At 40.6% G+C, this 11,510-nt stretch overlaps 1 protein-coding gene across 5 annotated transcripts in view; it reads left to right on the top strand.

The window, feature by feature from the left end:
• The first annotated feature begins 5,089 nt into the window (after positions 1 to 5,089).
• The window catches only part of ZNF713 (zinc finger protein 713), a 38,641-nt gene continuing 32,220 nt past the window's right edge, over positions 5,090 to 11,510 (top strand). For 2 of the 5 annotated variants that reach the window (XM_059414793.1, XM_059414791.1), the window contains exon 1: positions 5,503 to 5,586. The gene's annotated coding sequence lies outside the window, so the exon portion shown is untranslated. Of the gene's footprint in view, positions 5,172 to 5,502; positions 5,587 to 11,510 lie in introns of those variants that run through there. The other 3 variants (XM_059414792.1, XM_059414795.1, XM_059414794.1) reach the window with 3 other exon arrangements.

Here is an 11,510-nt window from a genome sequence, read left to right as displayed (position 1 = left end):
TTATCAAGTCAGGAAACAACAGATATTGGCGAGGATGTGGAGAAAGAGAACCCTTTTACACTGTTCATAGGAATGCAAGATGGTGCAGCCACTCTGGAAAACAGTATGGAGGTTCCTCAAAAAGTTTGAAAATAGAGCTACCCTATGACCCAGCAATCAGATTACTGGTATTTACCCTAAAGATACAAATGTAGTGATGATGTGAAGGGGCATGTTCACCCGAATGTTTATAGCAGCAATGTCCACAATAGCCAAACTATGGAAAGAACTGAGATGTCCATCAACAGATGAATGGATAAAGAAGATGTGGTATATATACACAATGGAATACTATGCAGCCACCAAAAGAAATGAAATCTTGCCATTCGCCACGACATGAATGGAACTAGAGGGTATTATGCTGAGAGAAATAAGTTGATCAGAGAAAGACAATTATCATATGATCTCCCTGATATGAGGAATTTGAGAGGCAGAGTGGGGAGTTTGTGGGGTAGGGAAGGAAAAAATGAAACAAGATGGGATTGGGAGGGAGACAAATCATAATAGACTCTTAATCTAGGGCACCTGGGTGGCTCAGTGGGTTAAGCCTCTACCTATGGCTCAAGTCATGATCTCAGGGGCCTGGGATTGAACTCTGCATCAGGCCCTCTGCTCAGCGGGGAGCCTGTTTCCCCTCTCTCTCTCTCCCTCTCTCTCTCTCTGCCTACTTCTCTGCCTACTTGTGATCTCTGTCTGTCAAATAAATAAAATATTTTTTAAAAGAGAGAGAGAGACTTTAATCTTACAAAACAGACTGAGGGGTGTAAGCCTGACGATTCACAGACCTGTACCCCTGGGGCAAATAATACATTATATGTTAATAAAAATAATCAATAAGAAAAGAAGGAAAATTTGAACAGGCCAATCACTAGCAAAGAAACTAAATCAGTAATCAAATCTCCCAACAAACAAAAATCTAGGAACAGACGGTGACACAGGAGAATTCTATTAAACATTTAAAGAAATTTTTTTTTCTATTCTGTTAGTCACCAATACCTAATCTTCTCAAACTATCCCAAAAAATAGAAAGGAAGGAAAACTCCCAAATACATTCTGTGAGGTCAGCATTAGCCTGATGCCAAAACAGAAAAGTTACCACTATAAAAAGAGAACTACAGGACAATATCTCTAATGAAAATAGATTTAATAATCTTCACAAAATACAGAATCCAACATACATTAAAAAAAATCAAGTGGGATTTACCACAATCAAGTGGGATTTACTCCCAGTGTGCAAGGGTAGTTCAATGTTCTTGAATCAATCAACATGATACATCCCATCAACAAGAGAAAGAATAAAACCATATGATCATTTCAACAGACACAGAAAAAGCATTTGCCAAATTACATCCATTCATGACAAAAACCCTCAACAAAGTAAGTTTAGAAGGAACATACCTCAGTATAAGTAAAGACCATATGTGACAAACCCACAATGAACATTATACTCAATGGTGAAAATTTGAGAGTTTTCCCACTAAGGTCAGGAACAAGACAAGGATGTCCACTCTCACCAGTTTTATTCAACATAGTACTGTGTAACTGTCCCTCAGAACAATGTACTGCTTAAAATATAATGAGAAATTATACTAGTAACCAAGCATGCTTAGATATAGTCTTAAGAAAAACATGTACTAGCAACAGACCTCTGGGCGAGAAGATGATATATGTCCTTGATGCCCAGCAGCTGGGGACACCTGGACCACTCAGGGTGGAATGCCACCTGCTTCATTTTTCTGTTATCTCCCCTTCCCGGGAGAGAAGCTCCAGTTAATCAGACAATCCCTTTTGTTTGGGTTTGCTCAACTATCGGTCATGTACTATGTGACCAGACATATTTTGCCATTCTTCTTACTTACCTACAAGACTTGTGGTTAATGTGTAACCTACTTTGGCTTCTTGGTGGGTTTTTCCCTACCTTCCAATAAATATGAGACTGAGGGGTTGTTTGGGGAAACAGTCTTCTGTACTGTTGACCCCTGCTCCCTTTCTCTTGCAGCTGACTTGTTTGTGCCTCATTCTTCTCCTGTGCATGGTCAGGAAGTGGCAGTACTGAAAATCCTAACCACAGTAATCAGACAACAAAAAGAAATAAAAGGCATCCAAATTGGTAAAGAAGTAAAACATTCCCTATTGGGAAAAAAAACCTGAAAGACTCCACCAGAAAACTACTAGAACTGACAAATGAATTCAATAATGTCCCAGGATACAAAGTCAATATAAAGAAATCCGTTGCACTTCTATACATTGATAAAGAAGCAGCAGAAAGAGAAATTAAGAAAACAATTTACAACTGCACTGAAAATAATAAAATATCTAGGAATAAATTTAACCAAGAAGGTTAAAGATCTATTCTCTGAAAACTATATAACATTGATGAAAGAAATTGAGATTCCATGCCCATGAATTAGAAAAACAAATATTGTTAAAATGTCAATATCACCCAAAGCAATCTACACCTTTAATGCAATCCTTATCAAAATACCAACAGCATTTTTCACAGAACTAGAACAAACAACCTAAAAGTTTAATGGAACCACAAAAGATCCTGAGAAAGCAATTTTGAGAAAGAAAACCAAAGCTGGAGGGGTCACAATTCCACATCTCAAGTTATATTACAAACCTGTCAAAATCAAAACAGTTTATACTGATATGAAAGTAGACACAAAAATCAATGAAACCAAATAGAAAACTTAGAAATAAACCCACAATTGTCTGGGCAGCTTATCTTTGACAAAGTAGGAAAGAATATCCAATGGGAAAAATACAGCCTCTTCAACAAATGGTTTTGGGAAAACTGGACAACATCCAAAAGAATAGAACCGAATCACTTTCTTACATCATGACAAAAATAAGTTAAACATGGATGAAAGACCTAAATGTGTGGCCTGAAACCATAAAAAACCTAGAAGCACAGGTAGTAATTTCCCTAACATTGGCTGTCGCAACATTTTTCTAGGTATGTCTCCTAAAGCAAGGGAAACAAAAGCAAAACATAAACTATTGAGACTACATCAAAATAAAAAACTGCACAGTAAAAGAAACAATCAACAGAACTAGAAAGCAACGTACTGAATGAGAAGATATTTGCAAATAATATATCTGATAAAACTTTAGTATCCAAGATATACAAATAATTTATACAACTCAAAACCCAAAAAACAAATAATCCAATCAAGAAATGGGCAGAAGACATGAATAGACATTTCTCCAAAGAAGACATCCAGATGGCCAACAGGCACATGAAAAAATGCTCAACATCACTCATCATCAGGAAAATACAAATCAAAACTACAATGAGATATCACCTCAGACCTGATAGAATGGCTAAAATAAAAAACACAAGAAACAAGTGTTGGGGAGGATGTGGAGGAAAAGGACCCCTCTTACACTGTTAGGGGGAATGCAAAGTGGTAAATGTAAGGGCCTACTTAGCCAGCCGGAGCCATTTTGTGTTTATGCAGAGAACTTAGATTGACCCTGCCCCTCCCAAAGGAACTTACTTGCAAAGCCCAGATAGGAGGGCGGGTCAGGGCAGGTGCAGACATCCAATCAGTGGGGCACACATATACCTACTAGGGTAAATTGAAATTCAATTGGCCACCCTGTGTAACCTAGCCTGACTGTGCAGTTTTCTCTGTGTCTTGCAATCTCATTGGCCACCTGTGTATAGTCGGGCTCAACTACCTCTATAAAAGTTAGTCTGTGAGGTGGGGAAGGGTCGCCTCTTTGTAAGAGACGGCCCCCACCGGAATGCTTGGCGAGAAATAAAGTTTTGTTTGACCTTCACTTTGCATCAGTCTCGCTCCTTTGATTACGGACCCTAACAGTAAAGCCACTGTGGAAAAGAGTATGGAGGTTCCTCAAAAAGTTAAAAACAGAACCACTCTGCAATCAAGGAATGACACTATTGGGTATTTACCCAAATGATACAAAAACTCTAATTCAAATGGAGATATGCACCCCTTTATTTATAGCAGCTTTATCTAATAGCCACATATGGAAACAACCCATGTCCATGACTGATGGATAAAGAAGTAGTATATATATGTGTGTGTGTATGTCTGTTTTACATATATATAAAATAGAATAATAAACATTATCTATAATGCACAGTACAATTTTATTCTGTATGTACAATACAAATACAGTATATGTTCATATATATGAATATATATACACATAGATAAGTGTATATATACGAATAGTACAGAATAATACTCAACCATCAAAAAGAATGAAATCTTGCCATTTGCAACCACTTGATTGGAAGTAGAGGGTATTACGTCAGGTGAAATAAGTCAGTCAGAGAAAGACAAATACCATATAATTTCACTCATATGTGGAATTTAAGAAACAAAACAAACAAGCAAAGGGGGTGGGGCGGGAAGAGATAAACCAAGAAAAAGACTCAACTGTAGATAACAAGCTAATGGTTACCAGCTGGGAGGTGGGTGGGTCGGTGGGTGAAACTGGTGAAGGGGGTAAGAACACACCTACCGGGATAAGCACTGAGTAATATACGGAATTGTCCAATCACTGTATTTTACACATGAAACTAATGTAAACTAACTATACTGGGATTAAACTTGAAACTAATATAAACTGGGATTAAACTTGAATTTCGTTTATTTTAAAAAGGCTCTGCGCAGGTGCAAAGGACAAGGCTGTATTTCACCACCCATTCAGGAGTGCAGTTGAGGCGCTGCCACCAAACCTCCCTGTGGAAGCGGTTCGTCGGCCGCGTTGAGGTGCCAGAAGCAAACGCGCAGAGAGAAGCCTCGGGCTCCGGAATGTCTTCCAGGCAACGAGTCTGTGCAGTTCACATCGCCGCTGGCGAGTGTCCCTAGGCGGCAGGACCGCACAGTCCCTGCTTCTCACACGGTTTCGAGGGTGAAGGAGACCGGCGTCGCCGGATCCACCCCTGCGGTCGGGGTCGCGCCGAGAGCGTCCTGAACCCCGGCTAAGCCGACCGTAGCCCCGCTGACAGAACGCTGCTCTTCTCCTCAGGAGACCGGCGTTACGACGGAAAGCCGCGTTCGTCCGTCATCGTTGCGCTCGGGTCTCTCCCTACGAGGAGCGGGCAGGGGCCCAGGATCCGGCGCGAACCCGGTCCTCGCATCCTCGGACCGGTAAGGGCTGCGGGCGGGCCTTGGCCGACTCGCCCCCACCCCGCGGCGCGGCGGCGGAGCCCTAGGAGCGCGGGGCGGAGGTCCGGGGCCCCGGGAGCGCCGCTGCCGTGGCAGCCCGCGGGCGAGCGTGTGGGAGCTCCGAGTCCAGCCTGCGGGAAGCCGGCCGCCCGGGGCGCCGCCGGCGCATGCGTGTGGCGCAGCCCAAGCCCGCGCGGCGCGGTCGCCATCGCGGGGAGGTTTCGGTCGGGGCCGGGCTGGCGCGGGCGGCCGGTCCAGCCCCAAGGGCCCCGCCGCTGGGCGTCCTTGGCTGGGGGAGTCGGGCTCTCTGCACGGCGTCCCGCCCAGGTCAGGCCCGGCGGCGGCCGCGGCGTCAGGGGGCGGAGCCGCCCAGAGCGCCCTTTGTCTGTGGAGGCCGGTGAGTGCGGCGCGCCGCGGGCCCGGAGGCGGGCGAGGGGGCAGGGCAGGGGGCGGCCCGGGGGTGCGCGCGTCGCGGTCGCTCCCCGCGTTCGACCCGGAGTCCCCGGCCGCGCCCCCAGCCGTCGCCGAGACCCGCACCCCCCAGCCCGGGGTCGTGCATTCTGCAGCGGGTTTCCGTGTGGGCGAGGGCGTTACCGTTTCGGGAAGTTTCTCCCCGTCTCCAGATCACGAACACATTCGCCTTTATTTGTTTCTACGGCTTTTAAAGGATTTTTAAATATCTTTTTTACATGTCTACCTATATTTGGGGGCTATTTATTTTGTTGTAAGTGGTTGGGTAGGAATATGCCTTTTTCCCGGTCGTCCTGCCGTTAGGAACTGAATCAGTTTCCCACTGAGTTGAAGTGACTTTTGTTGTGCTCCGCAGGCGCGGATATTCCGCAAACTCGGACCCGCTTCCCGACGCTCTGGCAGTTTCCGCACTGATACCATTCTGCTTTATGTTTAAAATATGTTTTCGTAGGCAGCAGCGCAAGTCCCCGTTACGCCCTTTGACACAATGGTCTGTTTCTCGTGATGTATTTGAAATTGTGAAACTTGAAAAAAATGATAATTCTCTGAGAGGTTTGATCGTGGTACTTTGGTGCTCAGTCGATAGTTGCTAGATGGGGAATGTTTGTTGAGAGTCGCTGTGTTGCCTTTGCATGGTGCTCGGTTGCCATCAGGACAGTAGTGCGCTTCCTTAGAAGTGCCCTCAAAGCCCTTTATGATCTTAACGCTGCACCGTTTCGCCTTCCACCCTTGCACTTCATGCTGTAGCCGTGCCATGACACAACCGTCTGGGAAAAACTCATTAGATTATGTCAAAATTTTACATTTCTGTATTCAAAGAGAACAAAGGGCTAAAAACAAGACACATGAAAATATTTGCAATATGTGTAAGAGACAAAGGATTAATGTCCATAATATGTAAAGAGCCTCTGTTAATAGCAAAAAAAAAAAAAAAAAAAAGAGAGAGAGAGAGAAAAGAAAAATGGGCAAAGGATACACATAGGCCATGTTTAGAAGAAATAAAGGTAACCAGGGTGCCTGGATGGCTCAGTGGATTAAGCGTCTCCCTTTGGCTCAGGTCCTGATCTCAGGGTTCTGGGATTGAGCCCTGCATGGGGCTGAGCAGGGAGCCTGCTTTTCCCTCTGCCCCTGCCCCTGCTTGTGCTCTCTCTCTGGCACTCCCTTTCTCTCAAATAAATTATTCAATTAAAAAAAAAAATACAGGTAACCAAAACACACACACAAATTTTTTAATGCTTAACCATAGAATGCAAATAAAGACAAAGATATTTTTCACCCAGTAGCCTAGCAATATATAAAAATATTGATGATGCAAGGTGTCGAGGAAAGTGCCCAGGGAAGGGCACCAGTTGTAAGACTGAGGAAGGCACTTTGAATGAGAATTTCACAATTCATACCAAAATGTTAAATGAGCTCACTCAGGCTCAGAAATTTCATTCTGGACTCAGTCTTGCAGGAATACTTGCACAGGTACACAAGGAGGTGTGTAAAAAGATGTTTATTACAATATTATTTGCAATTGTGAGAAATGGGTACAGCCTAAATGTTCACTAGCAATATGGTTAAATATATTATGATAGATCCATATGGTAGAATACTGTACTGCTATAAAATAGAATAAGGTAGTTTATTTTGAAGTTAAACAAGGAAAGATCTCTAAGACATTTAGGAAATAAATGATGCTGCAGAACAGTGGCACACAATATGTTGAATTATGTTATGTAGGAATGTGGTTATATTATATATGTTCATAAATGGCCGAAAAAATGTACACCAAATGACTGATGGTGAATTACTTCCAGGGGGGAAAGTAAAATAGAAGAGGTGTTGAAGGTCACTCAGTCTTACTCATAGACTCCCAAGTGTTGTGTACTAATGTCTTCATGTAGCGTGTGTAAAAAACTTACGAACATGTATAACTGTGTAAGGAAAAAACAAAACAAAACCCTCACACATACTTAGGACCTACACAGGGGAGAAGAAAACATTTTATGATCGAGATTTTTAAATCAGCTTTTTTTTTGTAAGCATCAAAGAATGAAAGACAAATGATAACATGGAGACTACATTTGTTATTTATGTTATCACAAGGGAGTTACTGTTTATGTCTGTGTTCAGGGATCCCCAAGACCACCCTCAGGTTCAGTGATTTGCTAAAAAAAAACCTCACAGAACTCAGCAAAATTGTTATACTTACAGTAGCATGAGTATTACAATGAAAAGAGACCGATTAAAATCTGCAACAAAAAAAGCAGGTATAGCAGAGTCAGGGAAAGACCAGGTGCAAAGCTTTCAGTTGTCTTCTCTCAGTAAGAGTCATGCAGATAGTGTTTAATTCCCCCTGAAGTGATGTGTAATAACATACATACAGTATTGCCAGCCAGGGAACCTCATGCAAACTTTGGCATCCAGAGTATTTATTGGAAGTTGGTCACGTAGCCATAGCTGACCACCTGTTTTATTGATCTTCAATCTCCAGTCCCTCCAGAGGTCAAGGTGATCCTACGTGTTCCAAGAATGCCACTATAAATCCTATTTTAGCATAAACTTTCTGACCTGCCCCAAAGCCTCAGGTAACCAGAGACACTTGAACAGGCAGAGGGTTGCAAGGCATTATAGGTTATCTCTCAGGAACCAGACCAGGCTCAAACCTCTCCTTAAAATGTGCAGCGTTTGGACGACCCAGACCCACTCAGTTAATCTTTTCCTGCACAATATAGTTTGTAATAAAGAATTCTTACAGATCAATAAGAAAAAGGCAAAATGGTAGAAAGGTGGACAAATGACACAAAGGGTAATTTATAAAAGATAAAATATGAAAGCTGAAAATAGGAAGTTCTGCCTTCCATGTTATCTAAGAATTAGGTTATGTACTATTTATTATATTTTACTATTTTTATTCTATTTTTTTAAATCATGCTTATTATTCTTGGCTAATGGTCACTCTCATATTGTTGATGAATTAGTAAAATGATACAGCCTTCCTCAATAGTGTTTTACCTTTGTTTTGATCCAGCAGTTCCACTTCTAGGAATTTATCCTAAAGAAATATTCAGACAAAATTATGCCAAAACTGTACAATGTTTGCTGTTGTCTATAACAGTGGAAGGAAGGGTGGAAGGGAAGAAGGGAAAAGAAGGCTCCCAAAGTTTATGAAGTTGTTAAATAAATTTTGGGTATTGCATGCAGTTGATTATACTGTAACACTATTTTAAATTTTATTATTTTTATTTTTTATTTTGTTTACATATTTTCATACATATATATTTGTTTATTTATTTTTAGTTTTTAATTCCAGTATGCTTAACATATAGTGTGGCATTAACTTCAGGTGTACAGTAAGTGATCTAGCAGTTCTATGTATTACTCAGTGCTCAGCGTGATAAGTGTACTCTTTAATCCCCATCTCCTATTTGACCTTATCCCTTCACCAGCCTTATCCCCCTTATTCATCTCCCCTTTGGCAACTATCAGTTTGTTCTCTGTATTTAAGAGTCTCATTCTTGGTTTGTCTTTCTCTTTTTCCTTTGTTCATTTGTTTTGTTTCTTAAATTACACATAAGAATAAAATCATATGGCATGTGTCTTTCTCTGACAGATTTATCTCGGTTAGCATGATATTCTCTAGCTCCATCCATGCTGTTGGAAATAGCAAGATTTCATTCTTTTTGAAATGGCTGAGCAATATTCCATTCTGCGTGCGTGAGTGTGTATATATAAAATATATAAATATATTAAAATTTTATAAATATATAAAATACATTTTAAAATGTGGCACATGGGCTCCTGGGTGGCTCAGTGGGTTAAAGCCTCTGCCTTCGGCTCAGGTCATGATCCCAGGGTCCTGAGATCGAGCCCCGCATCGGGCTCTCTGCTCCGCAGGGAGCCTGCTTCCCCCCCCCCCTTCCTGCCTCTCCACCTACTTGTGAGCTCTGTCTGTCAAATAAATAAATAAAATCTTTGAAAAATAAATAAATAAATAAATATAAGATAAAATGTGGCACATACATATGTGCCACTTTTTTAATAATTTGTTTTTGTTTTTTCTATGTGGAAAGTGACTTTTTAAAATTTACATTTCATTAGCATATAATGCAATATTGGTTTTGGGAGTAGAATTTAGTGATTCATCCTTACATATAACACCCAGTGCTCCTCACAAGTGACCTCTTTAATACCCATCACCCATGGAACCCATCCATTAACCCTCAGTTTGTTTTCTGTCTTTAAAAGTCACTTATGGCTTGCTTCCCTCTCTTTTTTTCTTTTCCCCTTCCTATATGTTCATCTGTTTTCTTTCTTAAAGTCCATGTATGAGAAATCATATGGTATTTGTCCTTCTCTGACTGACTTATTTCACTTAGCATAATACACCATAGTTCCATTCACATCATTGCAAAATGGCAAAATTTCATTCTTTTTGATGGCTGACTCATATTCCATTGTGTGTGTGTGTGTGTATGTACACACCACAGCTTTATCCATTCATCAGTTGTTGGACTTTGGGGCTCTCTCCATAGTTTGGCTGTTGTTGATAATGCTGCTATAAACATTGGGGTACATGTACCCCTTCAAATCTGTATTTTTGTATCCTTTGGGTAAATACCTAGTAGTGCAATTGCTAAGTCATATTTAGAAAAATGTTGATACAGTCAGTGTTAGAGACATTATTACTGCCTATGCTCTCTAATAGGATTTGTTATGGTTTTGGATCTCATTTAGGTCTTTAGTCCATTTATAATTTATATTTGTATATGGTATAAGAAGGTGGTCCAGTTGCATTCTCTTGTACTGATTTCCCATCATCATTTGTTGAAGAGACTATATAACCCTAATCTTTTAATGATATTTAGTTTTGTTTTCTGTCCTGAAGTGATATGTACAATATCATCAATTAAAATAATTAAAACCCACATTTTGAAAAAAAGCTTTATATATATATATATATATATATATATATATACACATATACACACACACACACACACACATATATATATACACAAACCATATTATAAAATGTGTGTATCCAAAAAAGTAACTGGTTATCTCTGGGTGATGGTAGGATTTTCTTTCTGCTTTTCTATATCTACAAAAAATTTTGTTTGAATATTTGTCAAGAAATAAAATGAAGGTATTTCCAAGGTAGAGAAGGAGTGTGGAGGGAGATCACTCTGGTTCTGGTGTGAGAAAAATATTGGACTAAAGTTAAGGACTAGTTCGATGAGTATGGCAGTAGTCAAAGTGAAAGGTGATAGTGGCTTGAATCAAGGTGGTGGAAGTGAAGATGGAGAATTCACTACATATTTAAGGGGATAAATTTACCAGGATTTGACTTTTAATTGAAGAGAGAGACTAAGGGAAAGAAAGAGGTCAGGAATGACATTCAGGTTTCAGGCTTGCTGATGCTATTCATTGAGATAGGGAATTTAATAGAGTAAGAATAATATGTAACATATAAATATGGCTACCACGGGCTATTACATTCTAAATGGTTTCAGAATATTCACTCACTTAATCCTTACAAAAAACATATGAGGTAAGTACTATTATTATTAGTTTTGCAGGTGAGGAAAGTGAACCATATAGAAAGGTTGAGTAACTTACACAACCGAACTCACAGCAAGTAAGTTGTGGAGCTGGGAATCAAACCCAGTCATTCTGGCAGTAGAGTTGGTATTCATACGTACTTTACTCCATTGCAAAATCTATGACAAGAGGCTTGAGAGAGAATGAGTTTTGGACATGTTAGGTTTGAGAAATCTGAGAGACATCTGCCTAGGGATGTCGAGAAAGGTGGTTGGGTAGTTATAAGGTGGTTGGGTGGTTGGGTGGTTGGTGTGGTTATGT

Source organism: Mustela nigripes, chromosome 11 (assembly GCF_022355385.1).
Source record: "Mustela nigripes isolate SB6536 chromosome 11, MUSNIG.SB6536, whole genome shotgun sequence".
NCBI classification, from domain to species: domain Eukaryota; kingdom Metazoa; phylum Chordata; class Mammalia; order Carnivora; family Mustelidae; genus Mustela; species Mustela nigripes.
The sequence above is the reverse complement of the archived record's forward strand: the minus strand, read 5'-3'. Positions and strand labels throughout refer to the sequence as shown.